The sequence below is a fragment of the Loxodonta africana genome, chromosome 17 (genome assembly GCF_030014295.1).
Source record: "Loxodonta africana isolate mLoxAfr1 chromosome 17, mLoxAfr1.hap2, whole genome shotgun sequence".
Lineage (NCBI taxonomy): Eukaryota > Metazoa > Chordata > Mammalia > Proboscidea > Elephantidae > Loxodonta > Loxodonta africana.
Genome location: NC_087358.1, coordinates 42947119 through 42968955, shown reverse-complemented (window position 1 = coordinate 42968955; position 21837 = coordinate 42947119).

The following is a 21837-nucleotide window of genomic DNA, read 5'->3' as shown; positions in this document are numbered from 1 at the left end:
TTAGCTTTTGGTTTAGTCCAGTTCTTGTCTACTATCTAAAATCCAAAAACCTAATCCAGTGCTATCGTGTGGATTCTGGCTCATAGCAATCCTATAGGACAGTGTAGAACTGCCCGATAGAGCATCCAGGAGCACCTGGTGGATTTGAACTGCTGACCCTTTGGTTAGCAGCCATAGCACTTAACCATTATACCACCAGGTTTTCCATCTACTATCTAGTTGGTGAATATCCCTCTCCCTCTCTCCTCACCCTTGTAACAACAAAGAATGTTTTCTTCTGTATTTAAACGTTATCTTGAGTTCTTATAATAGTGGTGTCATACAATATTTGTCCCTTTGTGACTGACTAATTTTGTCAAAAATGAAAGAGAATGCATAAACATCAATATCCTAGGCATTAGTGTGCTGAAATGGACTGGTATTGGCCATTTTGAATCAGAAAATCATATAGTCTACTATGCTGGGAATGACAACTTGAAGAGGAATCGTGTTGCATTCATTGTTAAAAAGAACATTTCAAGATCTACCCTGAAGTACAATGCTGTCAGTGATAGGATAATATCCATATGCCTACAAGGAAGACCAGTTAATATGACTATTTTTCAATTTAAGCAATAACCACTAGGGCCAAAGATGAAGAAATTGAAGATTTCTATCAGCTGCTGCAGTCTGAAAATGATTGAATGTGCAATCAAGATGCATCGATAATTACTGGTGATTGGAATTCAAAATTTGGAAACAAATATCAGTAGTTGGAAAATATGGCCTTGGTGATAGAAACAATACTGGAGATCAAATGACTAAATTTTGCAAGACCAGCGACTTCTTCATTGCAAATACCTTCTTTCACCAACATAAACGGCTACTGTACAAATAGACCTTGCCAGATGGAACACAAAGAAATCAAATTGACTACATCTGTGGAAAGAGACGATGGAAAAGCTCAATATCATCAATCAGAACATGGCTGGGGGCCAACTGCAGAACAGACCATCAATTACTCATATGCAAGTTCAATGTGAAACTGAAGAAAATCAGAGCAAGTTCATGAGAGCCAAAATATGACCTTAAGTATATCCCACCTGAATTTAGAGACCATCCGAAGAATAGATTTGACGCATTGAACACTAGTGACTGAAGACCAGACGAGTTGTGGAACAACATCAAGAACTTCATCCGTGAAGAAAGCAAGAGGTCATTGAAAAGACACGAAGGAAAGAAAAGACCAAGATGGATGTCAGAGGAGACGCTGAAACTTGCTAAAAGGAAGAATTGATGAAGAACTGAACAGAAGATTTCAAAGGGCAGCTTGAGAAGACAAAGTATTTTAATGACATGTGCAAAGAGCTGGAGATGTAAAACCAAAAGGGAAGAACACCCTCAGCATTTCTCAAGCTGAAAGAACTGAAGAAAAAAATCAAGCCTTGAGTTGCAATAGGGAAGGATTCTATGGGGAAAATATTAAATGACACAGAAAGCATCAAAAAGAAGATGGAAGGAATACACAGAGTCATTATACCAAAAAGAATTAGTCAATGTTCAACCATTTCAAGAGGTGGCATATGGTCAGGAACCGATGGTACTGAAGGAAGAAGTACAAGCTGCTCTGAAGGCATTGGTGAAAAACAAAGCTGCAGGAATTGATGGAATATCAACTGAGATGTTTCAACAAACAGATGCAGTGCTGGAGGTGCACACTCCTCTATGCCAAGAAATATGGAAGACAGCTTACTGGTTAATTGACTGGAAGAGATCCATATTTATGCCTATTCCCATGAAAGGTGATCCAACCAAATGTGGAAATTTTAGAGCAATATCAGTATCACAGGGAAGCAAAATTTTGCTGAAGATCATTCAAAAATGGCTGCAGCAGTATATTCACAGGGAACTGCCAGAAATTCAGACCTGTTTCAGAAGAGGATGTGGAACCAGGGATATCATTGCTGACGTCAGATGGGTCCTGGCTGAAAGCAGAGAATACCAGAAGGATGTTGACCTGTATTTTATTGATTATGCAAAAGCATTTGACTGTGTGGATCTTTACAAACTATGGATAACACTGCGAAGAATGTGAATTCCAAAACACTTAATTTTGCTCATGAGGAATCTTTACATAGATCAAAAGGCAGTTGTTCGGACAGAAGAAGGGGATACTGATTGGTTTAAAGTCAGGAAAGGTGTGCGTCAGGGTTGTATTCCTTCACCATACCTATTCAATCTGTATGCTGACCAAATAATCCGAGAAGCTGGACTATATGAAGAAGAACGGGGCATCAGGATTGGAGGAAGACTCATTAACAACTTGCATTATGCAGATGACACAACTTTGCTTGCTGAAAATGAAAAGGACTTGAAGCACTTACTAATGAACGTCAAAGACCGCAACCTTTAGTATGGATTGCACCTCAACATAAAGAAAACAAAAATCCTCACAACTGGACCAATGAGCAACATCATGATGGCAGTGAGTTTGGTTTATTTTTTTGGTATACTTCTATTTTGGACCAGGCAGTGTTTTGTTCTGTTGTGCATAGGTTCACTACGAGCCAGAACCAGCTTGACGGCACCTAACAACAACAACAGCTTCTATTCCTTGCTTTTTAAGAAAGAACCATAACGATTTCCAAAGTAGGCGTACCATTTTACATTCCCACCAGCAGTGTAGAAGTGTTCCAGTCTGTCTACAACCTCTCCAACATTTTTTTTTTGTGTGTGTTTTTTGGATTAACGCTAGCCTTGTTGGGGTGAAATATATCTCGTTGTAGTTTTCATTTGCATTTCTCTAATGGCTAATGATCATGAGCATTTCCTCATGTATCTGTTAACTACCTGAATGTCTTCTTTGGGGAAGTATCTGTTCATATCTTTTGTCCATTTTTTAATTGGGGTATTTGTCTTTTTGTTGTTGAGATGTTGCAGTATCTTGTAGATTTTAGAGATTAGACCCTGATCAGATGTGTCATTGCCAAAAATTTTTTCTCAGTTTGTAGGTTGTCCTTTTACTCTTTTGGTGAAGTCTTTGGATGAGCGTTAAGTGTTGATTTTTAGGAGCTCCTAGTTATATAGTTTCTCTTCTGGTGTTTGTGCATTGTTAGTTATGATTTATATTCTGTGTATGCCATGTATTAGGGCTTCTAGCATTGTCCCTATTTTTCCTTCCAAGATCTTTATCGTTTTAGATTTTGTATTTAGGTCTTTGTTCCATTTTGAGTTAGTTTTTGTACATGGTGTAAGGTATGAATCTTGTTCCATTTTTTTGCAGATGGATATCCAGTTACGCCAGCACCATTTGTTAAAGAGACTGTTTTATTCCCATTTAAGAGGCTATGGGCCTTTGTCAAATATCAGCTGCTCATAGGTTGATGAATTTACATCTGGATTCTCAATTCTGTTCCATTGGTTTATGTAACTGTTGTACCAGTACCTGGATGTTTTTACTATAAAAAAAAAACATAGTGGGGGTATAATAGATTCTAATAATCAGGTAGTGTGAGGCCTTCCACATTGTTCTTCTTCAGTAAATGCTTTACTTATCTGGGGCTTCTTCCTTTTCCATATGAAGCTGGTGATTTATTTCTCCACCTCATTAAAAAATGTCATTGGTATCTGGATCGAGACTGCATTGTATCTATAGATCGCTTTGGGTAGAATTGACATTTTCACAATGTTGATTATTCCTATCCAGGAGCCTGGTATGTTTTTCCACTTATGTAGGCCTCTTTTGGTTTCTTGCAGTAGTGTCTTGTAGTTTTCTTTCCATGGGTCTTTTAAGCCTCTGGTTAGATTTTTTTCCCAAATATTTTATCTTCTTGGGAAGATAAATGGTATTGATTTAATGAATTCCTCCTCAAAGTTCTCTTTGTTGATGTAGAGGAATCCAAGTGATTTTCGTATGTTTATCTTGTATCTAGATCTCTACTGAAAACTTCTATTAGATCCAGTAGTTTCCTTGTGAATTCTTTGGGGTTTTCTGTGTATGAGATCATATCTTCTGCAAATAGGGATACTTTTCCTCTTTTCTTACCAATTTGCATGCCCTTTATTTCTTCATTCTTACCTTATTGCTCTGGCTAAGACCTCCAGCAAAAGGTTGAATAAGAATGGTGATAAACGGCATCCTTGTCTGGTTCCCCATCTCAAGGGGAGTGCTTGCAGACTCTCTCCATTTAGCATGATGTTGGCTGTTGGGTTTATATAAATGCCCTTTATTATGTTGAGGAATTTCCCATCTATTCCTATTTTGCTGAGAGTTTTTGTCATGAATTGGTGTTGGACTTTGTCAAATGCCTTTTCTGCAACAATTGTTAAGATCACATGGTTCTTATCTTCTTTTGTTTGTTTATGTGATGGATTACATTGGTTGTTTTCTAATGTTGAGCCATCCCTGCATACCTGGTATGAATCCCACTTGGTCATGGTGAATTATTTTTTTGATACATTGTTGAATTCTATTGGTCAGAATTTTGTTGAGGATTTTCGCATCAATGTTCATGAGGGATATTGGTCTGTAAATTTTTTTTTTTGCGTGTGTGGTGTCTTTACCTGGTTTTATCAGGGTTATGCTGGCTTCATAACATGAGTTTGTGAGTATTCCATCCTTTTCTATGCTCTGAAATACCTTTAGTACTAGTAGTATTAAGTCTTCTCTGAATGTTTGGTAGGACTCTCCATGAAGCTGTCAGGGCCAGGGCTTTTTTTTTTTTGCTGGGAGTTTTTTTAATTACCTCTTCAATTTCTTCTTTTGTTATAGGTTTATTTAGTTGTTCTGCCTCTGCTCATGTTAGTTTAGGTACGTAGTGTGTTCCTAGAAATTTTTCCATTTCTTCTAGGTTTTCACATTTGTTGGAGTACAGTTTTTCACAGTATTCTGTTATGATTCTTTTAATTTCAGTCGACTCTGTTGTGGTACTGCCCATCTCATTTCTTATTCTTGTTATTTGCTTTCTCTCTCGTTTTTCTTTTGTCAGTTTGGCCAATGGTTCATCGATTTTCGTGATCTTTTCAAAGAACCAGCTTTTGGTCTTGTTAACTCTTTCAATTGTTTTTCTAGTCTCTATTGCATTTATTTCTGCTCTAATTTTATTGTTTCCTTTTTCTGGTGCCCATAGCCTTCTTTTGCTGCTCTTTTTCTATTTGTTTGAATTGTAGGTTTAATGTTTTAAATTTGGCCCTTTCTTCTTGTTGGATGTGTAAAAATTTTGCTATTTGACCTCTAAGTGCTGCTTTTGCTGTATGTCCCAAGGGTTCTGGTAGGATGTAATTTCATTCTCATTTCTTTGAATTTTTTTATTCCACCCTTGATTTCCTCTATAACCCAGTAGTTTTTCAGCAAAGTGTTCCATTTCCGTGTACTTGATTTTTTTTCTCCTTGCTTTTTCTGTTATTGATTTCTACTTTTATGGCTTTATGATCAGAAAAGATGTTTTGTAATATTTCGATGTTTCGAATTCTGTTAAGTCTTGCTTTGTGGCCTAATATGTGGTCCATTCTGGAGAATGGTCCTTGGGTGTTGGAAAAGAAAGTACACCTGGCTGCCATTGGGTGGAGTGTTTTGAATATATCTGTGAGATTAAGTTGGTTGATTGTAGCATTTAGACCTTCTGTGCTTTATTGAGCTTTTTTCTGGATGTTCTGTCTTCACCAAAATTGATGCATTGAAGTCTCCTACTATTGTTGTGGAGCTGTCTATCTCTCTTTTTAATGCAGTTAGAGTTTGTTTTATGCATTTTGGAGCCTTGTTGTTGGGTGTGTAAATATTGATTATAGTTGTTTCCTCCTGGTATATTGACACTTTAATCATTACATAGTGTCCTTCCTTATCCTTTGCGTTGGATTTTACTTTAAAGCCTTTTTTGTCAGAGATTAATATTGCCACTCCTGCCCTTTTTCGATTGTTGTTTACTTGATAAATTATTTTCCATCCTTTGAGTTTTAGTTAATTTGTGTCTTTGAGTATAAGGTGTGTCTTTTGTAGGCATCATATAAATGTATCTTTTTTTTTAATCCATTCTGCCACTCTCTCTTTATTGGTGCACTTAGTTCATTTACCGTCAGTGTAATTATTGATAGGTATTTTTTATTTTTTTTTTATGAGTTTAGTGCCATCGTTTTGATGTATTTGTGTGTGTGTTTGTTGACAATTTCTTTGTTCCACTTCATTTTCTTGCTGTTGTTTTTCTTTATATATTCTTTTTATTTGCTGAGTCTTTATGTTTTTTTTTTTTTCTTTTTATCTTGATACGTAGAATTGTTAGTTTCCTTTGTGGTTACCTTAATATTTACCTCTATTTTTCTAAGTTTAATGCAATCTTTTATATCTTGTTATCACCTTGACTTCTTCTTCATATGAAAGTTCTATGACTACATTATTTAGTTCTTCTTTTTTGTTTTAATGTTGTAGCCTTTTACATATTGATGTCTCTGTTTCCCTATTTTTAGTGTTTTAGCTTTAATTTATTTTTGTGATTTCCTTATCTAGGCTGATATCTGGTTGTTCTGCCCTGTGTTCCAGTCTTGGGTTGTTATCGGATGTCATTAATTTTTTAACTGAAGGACACCCTTTAGTACTTCTTGTAATTTTCATTTGATTTTTACAAATTCCCTTAACTGGATATGTCCTAATTTCATCATCATATCTGAGAGACAATTTCACTGGGTATATAATACTCGGCTGGCATTTTTTTTTTTTTTTTTTCTTTCAAGGCTTTATATATGTCATCCCATTGCCTTCTTGCCTGCATGGTTTCTGCTGAGTAGTCAGAGCTTAGTCTTATTGACTCTCTTTTGTAGATGACTTTTCGTTTATCCCTAGGCATTCTTAAAATTCTCTTTATATTTGGTTTTGGATACTTTGATTTTCTTTTGGGATGTAACCTGTGTGGAATTCGATGAGCTTCTCAGACAGATATCTTCTCATCTTTTATGATATCAGGGCAGTTATCTACCAAGAAATACTCAACAATTCTCTCTGTATTTTCTGTTCCCCCCACCCCCCGCCCATTCTGGTGCTCCAATCACTCGTAGGTTATTCCTCTTGATGAGGTCACACAAATTATTAGGGTGTCTTCATTTTTCTAAATTATTTTATCTGATTTTTCCTCAAATAAATTGGATTCAAGTACTTTATCTTTAGTCTCACTGATTCTGACTTCCATTACCTCAATTCTGCACCCATGACTTTCTATTGATTTGTCTAATTCTGAAATTTTATTTTTAAATCTTTTGGATTTCTATTTAGTTTCTCTCTATGGATTCTTGCAGCCTGTTAAATTTGTCATTATGCTCTTGTATAACCTTCTTAAGTTCCTCTGTTACTTTGTCTCTGTGTTACTTTGCTTGGTCTGCATTTTGCCTGATCTTCTTCCTGATCTCTTGAAGGGCTCTGTATATTAATCTTTTGAATTCTACCTCCAGTAATTCCAAGACCTTCTCTTACTCCGAGAGCATTGTTGGTTGTTTTGTTCGCTCGCTGAAGCCATCGTGGTCTTACTCTTTATGTGTTTGTTATTAACTATTGTCTCTGAGCCATCAATGAGTTATTATATTTATGTTTGTTTACTGTGTCCTAGCTTCTTGTTTTGTTTTGATCTGCCCAAATAGGCTGCTCATGGAGCTACTTTGATTATCAGTTTCTTTGAAACTCTCATTCCCTGTCAACGGGTGGTTAGAGCTGCTACTAGGTATGTGAGCAAAGGGGTCTTTTTACTTTTCTTATGTGGCTTCACTTCAGGTGTCCATGTTGTCTGTCACCAAGTGTGTGGTACAGACTCTCACCTACAGTCCTAGATGGGCAGTGCTACATAGGGGTTACTGAAGCAGGCACAGTTATCTGGCTGTAGTAGAGAGTTATGTACTCAGCAAGGTAGGGGACTGATGGCTGCCCTTGAGTGTCTGAATGGAATGCGTATCCCCGTTTCCTAGAGCTCGTAGGTGGGTGGGTATTACAGCAAAGCTGTAAATATTTACAGAAGCAGACTGGTGAATTCAAACCACCAATCTTTTGGTTAGCAGCTGATGGTTTTAACTACTGTGCCACCAGGGCTCCTTTTAAATACATATAAAGGTAAAATATATACTATGTAATAAGACAAACCTTTGACTGAAGCTAAATAAGAACCATATATGCCTGTTCCAACTTACCTACAAATTCAACTTAAAGACAGACTCAGGAATGGATCTCCTTCATAACCCAGGGACTGCCCATATATGATAATATTGTGCCTCTAAACCTTACCAGAAAAATTCACAATACTATTCTTTAATACCTTATAGAACTTTTTAAAAATTGAGTAAATATTAGTGGAATACAAATAACTGATATTTTTGATACTTCACCAATAGTTATTGGATATTTATTGAAATACTTTAGAGTTTTTATATTTATTTAAAACTACCTGTTTTAGTCATGTAAGTACATAACTGAGCTGGAAATGAAAGTGGGGTGATTGTAAAGTCAACTGTAATTCTAATGATATTTTAGTAATACCCTTCTTTTCTATTTACATATATATATATGTAAATATATATATGTATATGACCTATTGTCTCTTGTGGCCTTCATCATAGAAACAACTTTTGACAAGGTATAATAGCATTTTTTTTTGTTTTAAAATAATCATTATTAACATACTAATATTTTTTAGTAACAAATATACAAATTATTTTTTTAAAAAAGGAAACCAAGCTCAGATTTCCTAAGTATCTGTGTCATTTTGTGCCCTTAATTATTTGTTTAATAACCTTTTGGTGACCCGTGGACATTCAGTATCCCAACCATTTTATGGCTCCATAGTACACTTTGCCCACTGAAAGTATTTGCTGCCCTTCAGTGAGGACATGTGTAACAGCAAAAGGTGAAAGAAATGTTAGTTGAAGCAAAATACTTGGAGTATGATGCTTGTAAGTAAGGTGATGCAACCAGGAAGTATTACTAGGTAAAAATTTTGCCGTACTTGGCTTTTGTACCCCTAGATAAGCCTTGTAAGCATATTTATGCTTTCCTGTGTGATTGTTAGGTACCCCTGTGATTCCTGCTTGTGGGCTTGGTTTTGAGTTTTTTGTGTCATATTTGGAAAACCAGCCTAGTGGAAGGCGCCCCACCATATCCTCAGGAACAAAGTTAATTGGGACATATGGTCACTCATCAAACAGCAGGCTTGAGAACTCAAAAAGTTCAGGGGTAACCATATAGACTGAGACAATATTTCTCAAAACCCACATCACCAACCAAAATCTAAACACACTCCTTGACTCAGCGTACTTCCATTAATGAAAAGACATGGTATCAAAAAAAAAAAAAAAAAAAAATCAAAGTAGAAAAATAATAGGACCACCAAAGGGTTATTAAAACTTGGTGGAAAAAGATAGTTCTGGTAGTAGAAATGTGTTGATTTCCCCTCATTTAAGCCTATTAGTAGAATGAAGTTAACTATTCTTTAACACGTCTGCATGTTGGAGTAAGGCTGATGACACAATTTATGGAATAAACTGGCTTGGTTTTTGGTTTTATACGTTGCTGTGTTTCCTGAAATTATTTAACAAAATGAATATATACTTACGTCTAAACTGGCAACTAACGCTTTGTGAGGGCATTTTCAGAGACTGTGCCATATTTGAGATTTTTTTATTTCCTACTGAATTTCTTAGTGTCTTACTAATCTTGATCTTCTGTAACAGACTCCTGTTTGACTTGATATACAAGCTTGATACAACCAATATGTCCTTGATTAAATCAAACTTTGTCAGCAAATTAATATAATAGTTAAACGAATTAAAATTTTACTTATGTAGATCCCTAATTCAAACTTTTTTTTTTTTAAATAAATCCATATCAGAGAAACCATCCAAATCAAAGTTCAGACTCTTGGTGTAGGATCCCCTACAATCAGGACCCAACCTTCCTTTCAAGACTTGCTCCACCCATCTCCTTTAGACAAACCCTCAGTTCATAGACCTCTTTCCAAACCAGACATTTCAGATATAAATTTTGTGACAATTTACACATGGTTAATTTTTTTTTTCTTTTTTCTGTATCTTTTAAAAAGTCTTCTGAGTTGAACTAAGCAAAAATATTTTTAAGCAATTGGAACTAACAGGAATCATCATGATATTCATAATTGTAACTCTTAAGTTAATTAATACCTATGTAGGAGAATACTATAAATCTAATAGAAAATGAGATTGCAGAAGAATATTAAATGACCAGAAAAGATACACAGAGCATACTGATAATAAAAAGGAGCAGAATACCAACTAATAAGGGAGCCTTGGTGGTACAACAGTTAAGTACTCTGCTGTTAACTGAAGGCTGTCAGTTTGAACCCATCCCGTAGCTCTGCAGGAGAAAGACTTGGGAATCTGCTCTCATAAAAATTACAGCCTAGTAAACCCTATGGGGCAGTTCTACTCTGCCACATGGGATCACTACAAGTCAAAAATCAACTCTATGGTACCTTATAAAAACACACCAATTAACATTATTGTATCTATAATTAAATTTTTATATAATAGGAAAAAAAACTGTTAATGGAAACATCCTAAAAAGAAAATAATTTTACCACATCAGTGAACTCTTATAAATATTAGTTTGGGGGAGAAATGCTTCCATTCCATGCCTTTCCTTACTTGTTCACTAAATTGAATAATATGTTAACTTTGTGTCTTGTACTAAATGAGGTGCTGGGAATATGGTGGGGGGCCATGCAGGCATGGACCCTCCTGCTAATAGGAACAGGACCATAAACAACATAATTATCTTTCTTTTTTTCCTTTTGACATGGATTAACTTTCATTTTTTTTGAACATTTTTAATAATACTTATCCCTAGAAGTAGCATTAGAAAAGAATTTAATGAGATGACCCAAGCCATAAAATAAAAAGGCAAATTATTATTTTTTTTAATTAAATGAAAATGAGCTAAAAAAAAAAAAAGTCAACTATTTTGTCAGCTTTGACTCCATTAAAAAATAAAAAAAGTTAGATGGAGAGTAAACATTCAAAAACATTTCTAACCATACCAAATTCTTACAAAACCTAACAGGTCATTTTGCATGAATATATATCAGAAATATAAAACAATTTTATATTTGGAAGATTTTATATATGGAAAAATGAGGATTTTTGCCTTTATGGTTCATTTCTGTCATGAATATAAGTTACTCAACTATGCTTGCTTATTGCAAATGACATTAGCATATATACTAGACAGATTGCTTATGAATGAAAGTATTTGACATCCTTATTATCTGCCCCAAATATTGGGATCAAATCCATACTCAACAATACACAGTGTGATTTATTGAGTGTCTTTCTTGTAATTGGAAATATAGGGCTGCTCACCAAAAAACTAAGCAGAGTCTGACAAGGTGATGTCATTTGAGGCGTGTTTATCTCAGTTCTTACTCCAAAGGAGCTTCAAATTCTCTTTTGTTAGCATAAATCCATTGTGAGCTGGAATCTTTTTTTTTTTTTTTAATTTTCAGTTCTTGCATAGTAATTGTCACAGAGCAGTTACCCAATACATATTTGTTGTAAAAACTTTTCCTTAGGTGTCTTTACTCTGCATTTGTATTGCAACTAAGTGTAGTCATTATTGCTTAGATGAGTAACACTTGAGCAACAATGTATCCTTTCTAGCCAAGGGTGGAGTCCTTGGGTAATGCAAATGGCTAATACACTGCTGATAACTTATAGGTTGGAGGTTTGAGTCTACCCAGTGGCACTTCTGAAGAAAGACCTGGCTATCTACTTCCAAAAAATCAGCCTTTAAAAAAAAAAAACTTATGGAGCACAGTTTTATTCTGGCACTCATGGTGTCACCATCAGTCAGAATCAACTTAATGGCAACCGGGAAAAAAAATGCCAAGGTTACTAGGATATAAGTTAGATGATTGTTAATGAAAGTTATAAGAGGGAGAGATTTCAAGCAGAATGGAGGTTTGTGGATGGGAGAGTGGGTAGGTGAGGGGATTTTAAAGCAAAGATGGGAACTGAGAAAAATGTAATAAGTGGTCTGAGGCAGCAGCGTGGCAGTAGGTCCCAGTATTAAAGATGGAGAGTAAACTGGGGAAAAATAAGAAACATGGAACAAAACAAAGCCAAAAGAACATAAAATTAAACATATCTGATTAAATACTTACGTTGCTGTTAAGTGCATGGTCGAGTCATTTCCGACTCATAGTGACTGTATGTAAAACAGAACAAAACACTGCCTTGTCCTGCGCCATCCTCACAATCTTTGCTGGGCTTGAGCCCATCATTGCAACCACTGTGTCAACCCATCTCGTTGAGTGTCTTCCTCTCTTTCACTGACCCTCTACTTTACCAAGCGTGATATCCTTCTCCAGGGATTGGCCCCTGCTGACAACACGTCCAAAGTATGTGAGGCAAAGTCTTGCCATCCTTGCTTCTAAGGATCATTTAAGCTGTCCTCCTTTCAAGATAGATCTATTTATTCTCCTGGCAGCCCATGGTATATTCAATACTTTTTTGCCAACACCACAATTCAAATGTATCAATTCTTTGGTCTTCCTTACTCATTGTCCAGCTTTCACATGCAGATGAGGCAATTGAAAATACCATGGCCCACCTTTGTCCTCAAGTGACATCTTTCCTTTTTAACACTTTAAAGAGATCTTTTGCAGAGGATGTGCCCAATGCAATACATGATTTCATTTACTGACTGCTGCTTCCATGGGTGTTGATTGTGGATTCGAGTAAGATGAAATCCTTGACAACTTCAGTATTTCTCTGTTTATCCTGATACTGCCTCTTGGTCCAGTCATGAGGATTTTTGTTTTCTTTATGTTGAGGTGTAATCCATACTGAAATCTGTAGTCTTTGATCTTCATCAGTAACTGCTTCAAGTCCTCTTCACTTTTGGCAAGCAAGATTGTGTCATCTGCATAATGCAGGTTGTTAATGAGCCTTCCTCCAATCCTGATGCTGCATTCTTCTTCATAGTCCAGCTTCCTGGATTATTTGCTTAGCATACAGAATGAATATGATGAAAGGATACTTACATTCATCTCAAATTCCTTTCACAAAATGATATGATCACAAGAAAAAACAAACAGGAAATGTCTAAACCGGATGTAGAACAAGCACAAGTGCTCCATCTCAAAAGTTATTCACCAGAAGGACAGTGAAAGAAAACGCTAAGAAGTTGAGAGAAGTGTGACAAACCTTGGGAAGGCTATTCGAACAGATGTGTGTGTTGAGAGGGGGGCATACTTGCCAGAAGCAGAAGCAGCCCTGTCTTATTTTGAGTAAATAAAAACAGGAAAAGAGTTCTAATTTTGCTCTTGCTTTCTCCCACTCAGTACGGAACCAACAGTGCCTGCCTCCACACCAGGGGTGACTCAGCCCTCCTGTGCAGGTTTTCTGTGGAATAAAATCACAACAACACAAAAGCTGTGGGTGGCTGGGAAGCTAGGAGAAGCAGGTGGGGTGTCTCACAAGCCTTGGACAGGTGCTTCCATGCCTTTCCTCCCACACTCCTCCAAGCATGGAGAATGACAATGAGGAGATCCCCCTTTCATATTGCTTCTCTTTACTTAGGGAGAGAGATGAAGGCTCGTTAAGAAATTATTAACTGCCATTTTCTGGTGTTGGTGCTTCTACCTTTCAGTTTATTCAGCTCAGATTTTTAACAGGGTTCAATTTGGAAGGAGAACTCATGTTATGGCACAGGACATGTATTCTAAGAATGAGACCTTGCCCTCTTGTGGGAGGCACTAGAGAAGTTAAGGTCTGCAGGGGGAAATGGAAGATCAAAGAAGTTACAGACTTTGGTCACTCTGAATAGCCAAACACTGAAATTAGACTACAAAAGGGGAAGTTTGTAGAGAAACAAATGGGGAGTTGTTGGCTCTGTGGGAGCTTAGCCAAGTACCCAGTGATGGGCCTATAGCTATTGTAGCTCAACAGGACCAGCATTTGGAATGAAAATCTGAGTACAGAGCTAGGGAGAGAAAGGGCAAGCCAGAACCTTCAGTTCCCTCTCATCTGTCTCTCAGCAGATCTAACCATGAGGACGTCCGGAGATTAATGGATGTAGCCTCATTTCTACCTTCCAAATCTTGAGTAAACTCCTCCTTCCACAAATCTACCTCAGAACCGTAGAAAGCAGAGGATCCTGGAAGATGAATATACCACACCTCGAGCCCATTGGGACTGACACAGTTTAGGGCCTGGCATTGCAATTCATGTATTGCCAGTTGTGAACATAAACACATCACAAGTCGGTTAAAAAAAAAAAAAAAACCTCACAAGTCAAAATACCTAAGCATTTGAGAAGCACTACTCAAACTTTATGACTGATTCTATCAAAAGAAGTATTTTATCAGAGGGACCAAACATTTTAAAATAAGCCTAATAAACATGTAAAAAAGTATATGAAAGGTAGCAATATGAAATTATAAAAAAATAAGTAAAATATTAAGTCTGAGAAATAGAACGGTTATGTCAAAGAACACATTTGTTGAAGAAGTGAAAAGGATGTAGCTGAAAAATAAATTAGTATATTAGGAGGAAAATTGATGTGAAGAATTGTTAATGGATGTTAAAAAAAAAAAAAAAAAGGAGAACGTTGTGTTCTAACATAATGAGGGAGAACCTAGAGAAATATATTGCCTGTCTCAGACTTCTCGATATTTCCTATGTGTCTCACCATCACCTATGTCCTTATAAATAGCAAATTTGATTTCTGACTTGGGAGTCTAATTTAACAATTCTGCCCTTCATGTTATTTCATAAGAAGCCTTATAATATTTTTTTTTTACATACATATATATATATACATACATATACACTTAAAAACCCATTGTCTTCAAGTTGATTCTAACTCATGGAGACCCTACAGGACAGAGTAGAACTGCCCCATAGGGTTTCCAAGAGTGGCTAGTGGCTTCAAACTGTTGACCTTTTAGTTAACAGCCCAGCTCTTAGCCACTTTGTCACCAGGACTTCCATATATATATATCTATATATATGTACATATAGGAAATATGCATATATACGTAATATCAGTAATACAAAAGTATGTGTGCGTGTATATACATGTATACATATAAATGTGTATTATTTTAACCAACACTAGGCAACTATAAAAAACAGTCCACTGGAATTATACATACAACTTGAAAGACTTAAGGCATTAAGAGAGAAAAGCAAACCACAAACTAATATATTTATTACACATCAAAGTTGGAAAAAAAGAAAAACAAAAACTACATGTGGATATGCCTATGCATGTGAGTATGCTTATATATTTGTTAACATTTTTTGGAAGTATAAACACTTTACTGTTATATATGTAGTTACCTGCGTGTCATGGGCTTGGGAGGAAGAAAAAAAACTTTTTTTTTTAACATTAAGTACTTTAGTATTATGGGAATTATTTAAATCTATTATTTATAGTTGAGAATATGCAAACAAACAAAGCAGAACCAACAAGCAAGAAAACCTTCCAGATTTAAGGTTGGAAGATCACAGTTTAAGTTTTAGCTCTGCCTCTTAGAAAAATCCCAGCTGTGTGATTTTAAGCAATTTTCCTTGTCCTAAAATTTTTATTGTGGGGCAATATTTGTGTGAAAAGGAGCCCTAGTGGCACAACGGTTAAGTGCCTGGCTGCTAACCAAAAGGTTGGAGGCAGGAACCTAACAGCTGCTCCATAGGAGAAAAGACCTGGCAATCTGCTCCTGTAAGGATTTCATCCTAGGAAACCCTATGGGGCAGTTCTGCTCTGTTCTTTACGGTCGTTATGAGTCAGAATCAACTCAAAGACACACAACACCAACAGCAACAACCTTCACCCATTGCTTGGCAAATAACAGGGCAGTACTCTAGGATGCTCATTTCTTTCACACAAAGTAAAATGAGAAGGAGGAGGAAGAGGAGGTGGAGGAATAAACCCTTTCTCTTGGATATTTTTGCTTACAGCCCCCGTGGGAGTCGGTATCTTTACATAAAGCAGGTTTTAAGTAAAAGCGGATTAGTGCAGTGCTAAAGCTATAACTTTTCTTGCCACCCACTATCAAGTGTTATTTACAGACTACCATTGTATAAAGAATAGAGAGGGAAAATACAGATGGGCAGAGCATGTGAATTTTACACAGATCCTAAAAATGAAAAATGCCAGTGGATCTCAGGTGGGCCTGACTTCTTCATTCTGGATTTATTTTGCTCTTGGGCAGATCTGAAGAGGTCAGGAGTACCAGAAGACCACACAGACTCTACCCCACTAATAGCCCTCTCTGTTAGCAGCCTATTTTCTGACATTTCCATCGTCAAATTTCATCCTTACAAGTGGTTGTCGCAAGTGGGAATTAGTAATTTCAACAGTGGGAATGAATAAGTAAAACTCATCAATTAGTAGCTGTTAAAGAGGAGATCAGAATCCCAGCAGAGAATATTGGAAATTCAGATCCTTGGGGCATTTGGTGTTTCCTACAAAGATGCAGATGGTGACTTTGCAGTAGGAAGCTTCATGCAGAATAACTCTGGATGGTCTGTCAGGGTCAACTCAGAAACATCCCAGCCTGTGGTCTTAAAATAAATTCACATTTATAGCATAGAGATATTCAAATCGTGATGACTGAGTTCTTACCCAGATGAGCAAGAAATTCACATAGCCTGAAGAATTCCTGGGGGGTTTTACTCTGGCTCAGAAAACAGTTTGCCTTGTGCCAAGAGAGCAGAAGCTCAGCTGTGACCACTTGAGACCAATTTTATAAAGGCTGGCCTCTGGAAAGCCCACTGGCTAGCCATCCTCCACAGCAGTCTTGATGCCATTGGTCACAGGGAGGCCAGCTTTCTCTGTTGGGCCTGAATAAAAAATAAAAAAAGGTCCTGGCAACAATTCCTGCAGTCCCCTGGTTCACTGCTTTCGCAAACAGCACTGCACGTTTCTGCTGATTCTCAGGCCTGGGGGGCTTCTATTCCACCAAAGGAGGGATAAACCTTCAGCTTCAAGCCTATGCTCTAAAAGCCCAGAGCAAAAGCTTCAAGTCCATACAGAAACCAGCTCACAGGGAATAATTCTTGGGATTTATCCACATAGTCATTTCTTCAAATGCAGAAAAATTGTGGGAAGGGGCAGCAGGAATAAATCAAGGATGGCGTACTACCCCCAGAATGAATTGTCCTTCCAGACGTCAGAAAAGTGTACTGATCTCCTTACATTCAAATTGTCAGAAAGAATTTATTCCATTTCTTGCCAATGGTTCTAGAATCTAGATGCACAGCTAGAAAATCTCCAGAATTACTGCTTTTCTAGGCAACTAAGGAAAAGCTTTGCTGTTACTGCCACAAAAGAAAAAGGAAAAACACAATTACTTGATGGACCGGCTGGTCTCCGCCCTGACTCTGTGTGGTCTGGGGCATCTCACCATCTCAACAACCTACTCTAAAACTTCCTTCAAAATACGAATTTACAGAGGGGAGAAAGTGTCCCTCTCTTCCAGACCTAAGTGTTTTCTTTTTTTGCCTCAGGATAAACCACCGCTCAGTTTGATTCACAGAGAAAAGTAAATTCATTTCAAAGAAAAAGCCTGCCTCGCGCATTGCCAGCCAACCAACCAGGTGCCTTGAGTTAACTCGGACTTCTGGTGATTCCGTGTGTGTACAGAGTGGAACTGTGCTCCAGAGAGTCTTTAATGGCTGAATTTTCAGAGGTAGATCAACAGGCCTTTCTTCAGAAGCGCCTCTGGGTGGACTTGAACCTCCAATCTTTCTGTTACAAGCTGTGTTATCCATTTGCATCACACAGAGATTCAACCTTGGAAACCTTGGTGGAGTAGCGTTTAAGAGCTATGGATGGTAACTAAAGGGTTGGCAGTTCAAATCCACTAAGCTCTCCTTGGAAACACTATGGGACATTTCTACTTGGTCCTTTAAGGTCACTATGAGTCAGAATTGACTCGACGGCAACAGGTTTGTTTTTTTTGGTTTTAGGTACTCAACTTCACACCTTAGGGATACTGTTTCATACAGGGAACCAATAGGTAATTGCAAAGGTGTCAGGCAGTTTACTATAGTGGTTAAAAGCCAGACTCCCAGTTTGTACTGTAGTTCACAATTTCTAGCTGTGTAAGTTTGAGCAAGATACTTGGCTCCTCTGTGCCTTTCTTTTCTTTTCTGAAAACAAAGCAATGTTACCAATGTATCTCAGAACTGCAATGAAGTCTAAATAAAATAATATATTAAAGGTGCAAGGTACAGTGCCTGGCATATATTAAATGAGTTATATAGTTTCTTACTCTGACATAGGTTTGTTACACAGTCTATTGCATTCAATTATGTCTGTGGATACCTCGTAATCATAGCTACCATAAAAAAAAACCATAAGAGTAATATATTACAAGAGGTGACAAAAGAGGGAAAATACAGTAGACAGGTTATGCAGAAAGAAAAAAAAAAAATAGATGAGCTTGAAACCTTATTCCCAAAACAATCTTTGCCTAAATCTCACATTGTTAAGGGGTCACTAAAGGCATATTTGGAGCCCTGGGGCTCAGTGGTTAAGAGTTCGCCTGCTTAACCAAAAGGTCAGCAGTTGGAATCCACCAGCTGCTCCTTGGAAACCCTATGGGACAGTTCTACTGTGCCCTATAGGGTCACTATGAGTTGAAATCAACTCAACAGCAGTGAGTTTGGTGTTTTTTGGTTTAAAGGCATATTTCCCCTGAAGAATGCTAAGAACTCTTCTTCTTTTCAAGGTCAATGGGGAAGTATGTCATTTTAAAACTGAAACTATGACACTGTAAAAGTATATATTGTTATATCTTACGTGTTTTTTAGTTTGTAGAGTGTTTGGGTTTGTTTGTGGAATGTGGCTATTTTAGCCTCTCAGGGGAAGCTGACAGGGCACAGATCCATGTGGGTTGCTCAAGCCCTTTCTGAGGGATGTTCTGCCTGCTAAAGACCTCCCAAAAATAACTCTCAGGAGGAGGACTTTTACCCTATCCTTTATATCAGGAAACAGTTCCCAATTATACTTTGGTGCTGTCATTTATAAACAGTGAAGAGCTGGGAAGGAGAGCTTTTCAGCAAAGGAAAGCAGTGACATCCAACCCTTCCTTGCCACATTCTATTCTCTGACTCTTGTATTTGAGACAGTCATGAAAATGCCAGGATTTAAACTCTGAGAGTTGGAGATGGTATTTCAATAGGTTTCAGGAAAAATTTAAGGGGACTTTGGTTCAACTGTTTATGGAATAATAATGTTTTATCTCCATTTTACTATAAGAATTAAAAGTCACCTGTAATGCTATAATCAGATAGAACCACTTTGAAAACTTCGATCATATATAACTGGGAGATAATTTTTTTTTCACACTTAATGTTATACTTTATACTTTGTCATTATACTTCATATGTAGAAGAATTCTTCACATATTTGATTAAAACACAGGTATGAAAATATTTCTGGTGATCATTTGTCATTGATTTTATTTTTCATGGCTTTGGGTTTATCAAGTTTGAAAGACCATGATTAAAAAACTCATTAAATTATTTGTGTGTATAGGACAATACCCTATATCTTTATAGTATTTTCATTATTTTGTTTTGTGTGAAAATTTAACTTCTTTTAAACACCTGGGATTTATTTGGGTATATGCTGTAGTAAATAATAGAATTTACAATCTGCCCAATTATCCACTATTTCCAATACCATTCTATTACTCACCCATCAAGACTGCACATAGGGCAGTCCGCTTCGGCCTTCATGCAAAGTGAGTTTATGCAAACTAACTTTACATTACTTGACTTTAAAATATTTTCTAACATTTTGTAGGGAAATGCTATATTATTATTTTTTCAAAGTTTCTTTATTTTCACTGACTTAGTGATAATAGATACGCCAGGCCTGACAGTCCTCTATTACTTCTTCTACAATGCTTTCTGATTACACAGAAGTTGAGAATTACTTTTCTAATTTCAAATAAAAATCCCCATGGAGAAGTGATACGTATTTTGCCACATCTATAAATTAATTTTGGAAAATTTGAAATTCTTCCACTATGTAATTTTTCCTAATGTCTCTTCATTTATTCAAAATACACGTTCTGCTTATGCATATACCTATCTGTTGTCTACTATATGCCAGATACTGCTCTACGTACTGGGAATACAGGGATGGCAAAACAGATTAAAATCTCGGCCCTTAAGTAGTTTTCATTTTAAAGGTAACAGACAATAAGCAATCAATAAGAACAAAAAGTAATAGTCTCTGGGGTCAACTTGGTCAATTAGCATAACGTAGCTTTTTTTTTTTTTCTTTTAGCTCATAAAGATAATGTTCTACATCTTAGCTTGTTAAATAGTGTCTGGAGCCTTAAATATTTGCCAGCAGCCATCTAAGATACAGTTATTTGTCTCCACACATCTGGAGTAAAAGAGAAAAAAAGAAACCAAACACTGAAAGAAGAAACTAGTCCACAGGATTAGCAGTCTACAGGAACCACAGCCTCACCCACCTTCAGACTGGAAGAATTAGATGGTGGTACCACTACCTACTGTTCTGACCAGGGACACCATAGATGGTCCTAGACAGAATGGGAGAAAATTGTAGAACAAAACTGAAATTCCTAAAAAAGGCCAGACTTAGGACTAATAGAGGCTACAGGAAACCCCAAGACTCTTGCCCTGAGATATCCTTTATACTTAGAACTCAAACCATTCCAGGTGATCATCTTTTAGCCAAAAAACAGAGTGGTTCATAAAATAAAAAATGTCACCCACAAGTACTGCGCTCTTTTAAACAATCATCTAAATGAGCCCTAACAGTCAACCCTCACCCTAGATCAAAGATGAGAAGGTAAGAGGGGACAAGGAAACTAGATTAATGGCAACAGATCAACCAGAATAGAAATAATGAGAATGCTGACACATTCTGAAAAGTAACCAATGTCACTGAATAATATGTACAGATATTGTTAAATAAGAACCTAATTAGCTGTGTAAATTTTCTCCAAAATCACAATAAAATATTAAAAAAAGAAGGACAAAAATTAAAGTTTATACTAGGCCATCAGAAATTATGAAACTTACGGAAAAAAACAAAGAAGGGTAGGAGGACAGGGTGTGTGGGTGCGTGTTGGATGATCATGTCGTGTGATCACGAAATGGCTCATTGAGAAAGCGATATTTTAGCAGAGACTTGAATCTGAGAGAAGCATAAGCCATTGAATACTTGGGGAAAGAATATCCTAAGAAAGAGCAGCCAGTAATTGTTTTATAAAATATTTCTTCAAGTTTTGTCATTTTCAAGTTGATTCCAATCCTTTCTTGCAGAGCTAATTTGGTGTGTTTTATATTTTCTATTGTTAAGAAACGTAATGTAATTATTTTATAAGTAGTGTCATTATTGTTATGCCATCTAGGTGGTGCAGTGGTTAAGAGCTCAGCTGCTAACCAAAAGGTCAGCAGTTCAAATCCACCAGCCACTGGTTGGAAACCCTGTGGGGCAGTTCTACTCTGTCCTGTAGGGTCCCTGTGAGTTGGAATCGACTCGTTGGCAACAGGTTTGGTTTTTACAGGACAGATATTGGTATTTTTCTATTTTATTAAAAATCTGTTTAAAATAGATCTGTATGCCTATCCTCATTTTACGCACCCCGGAAGAACTTTCCACTTTTGCCTATTGCTTTTGGTAGTTACATACACATGTCTAAATAATATGTTTTCACTGCTTTTTACTGCATTTTCAGCTTTAACTACTTAACCACGTTGTTCCCTCACCACAGTCACACGTAATTCTAGTGGTATCTCCAGTACATTTATATAGTTTTTATTAAATAAGTATTCTGTGTTTACCTTGTTAAAATTACATAAACA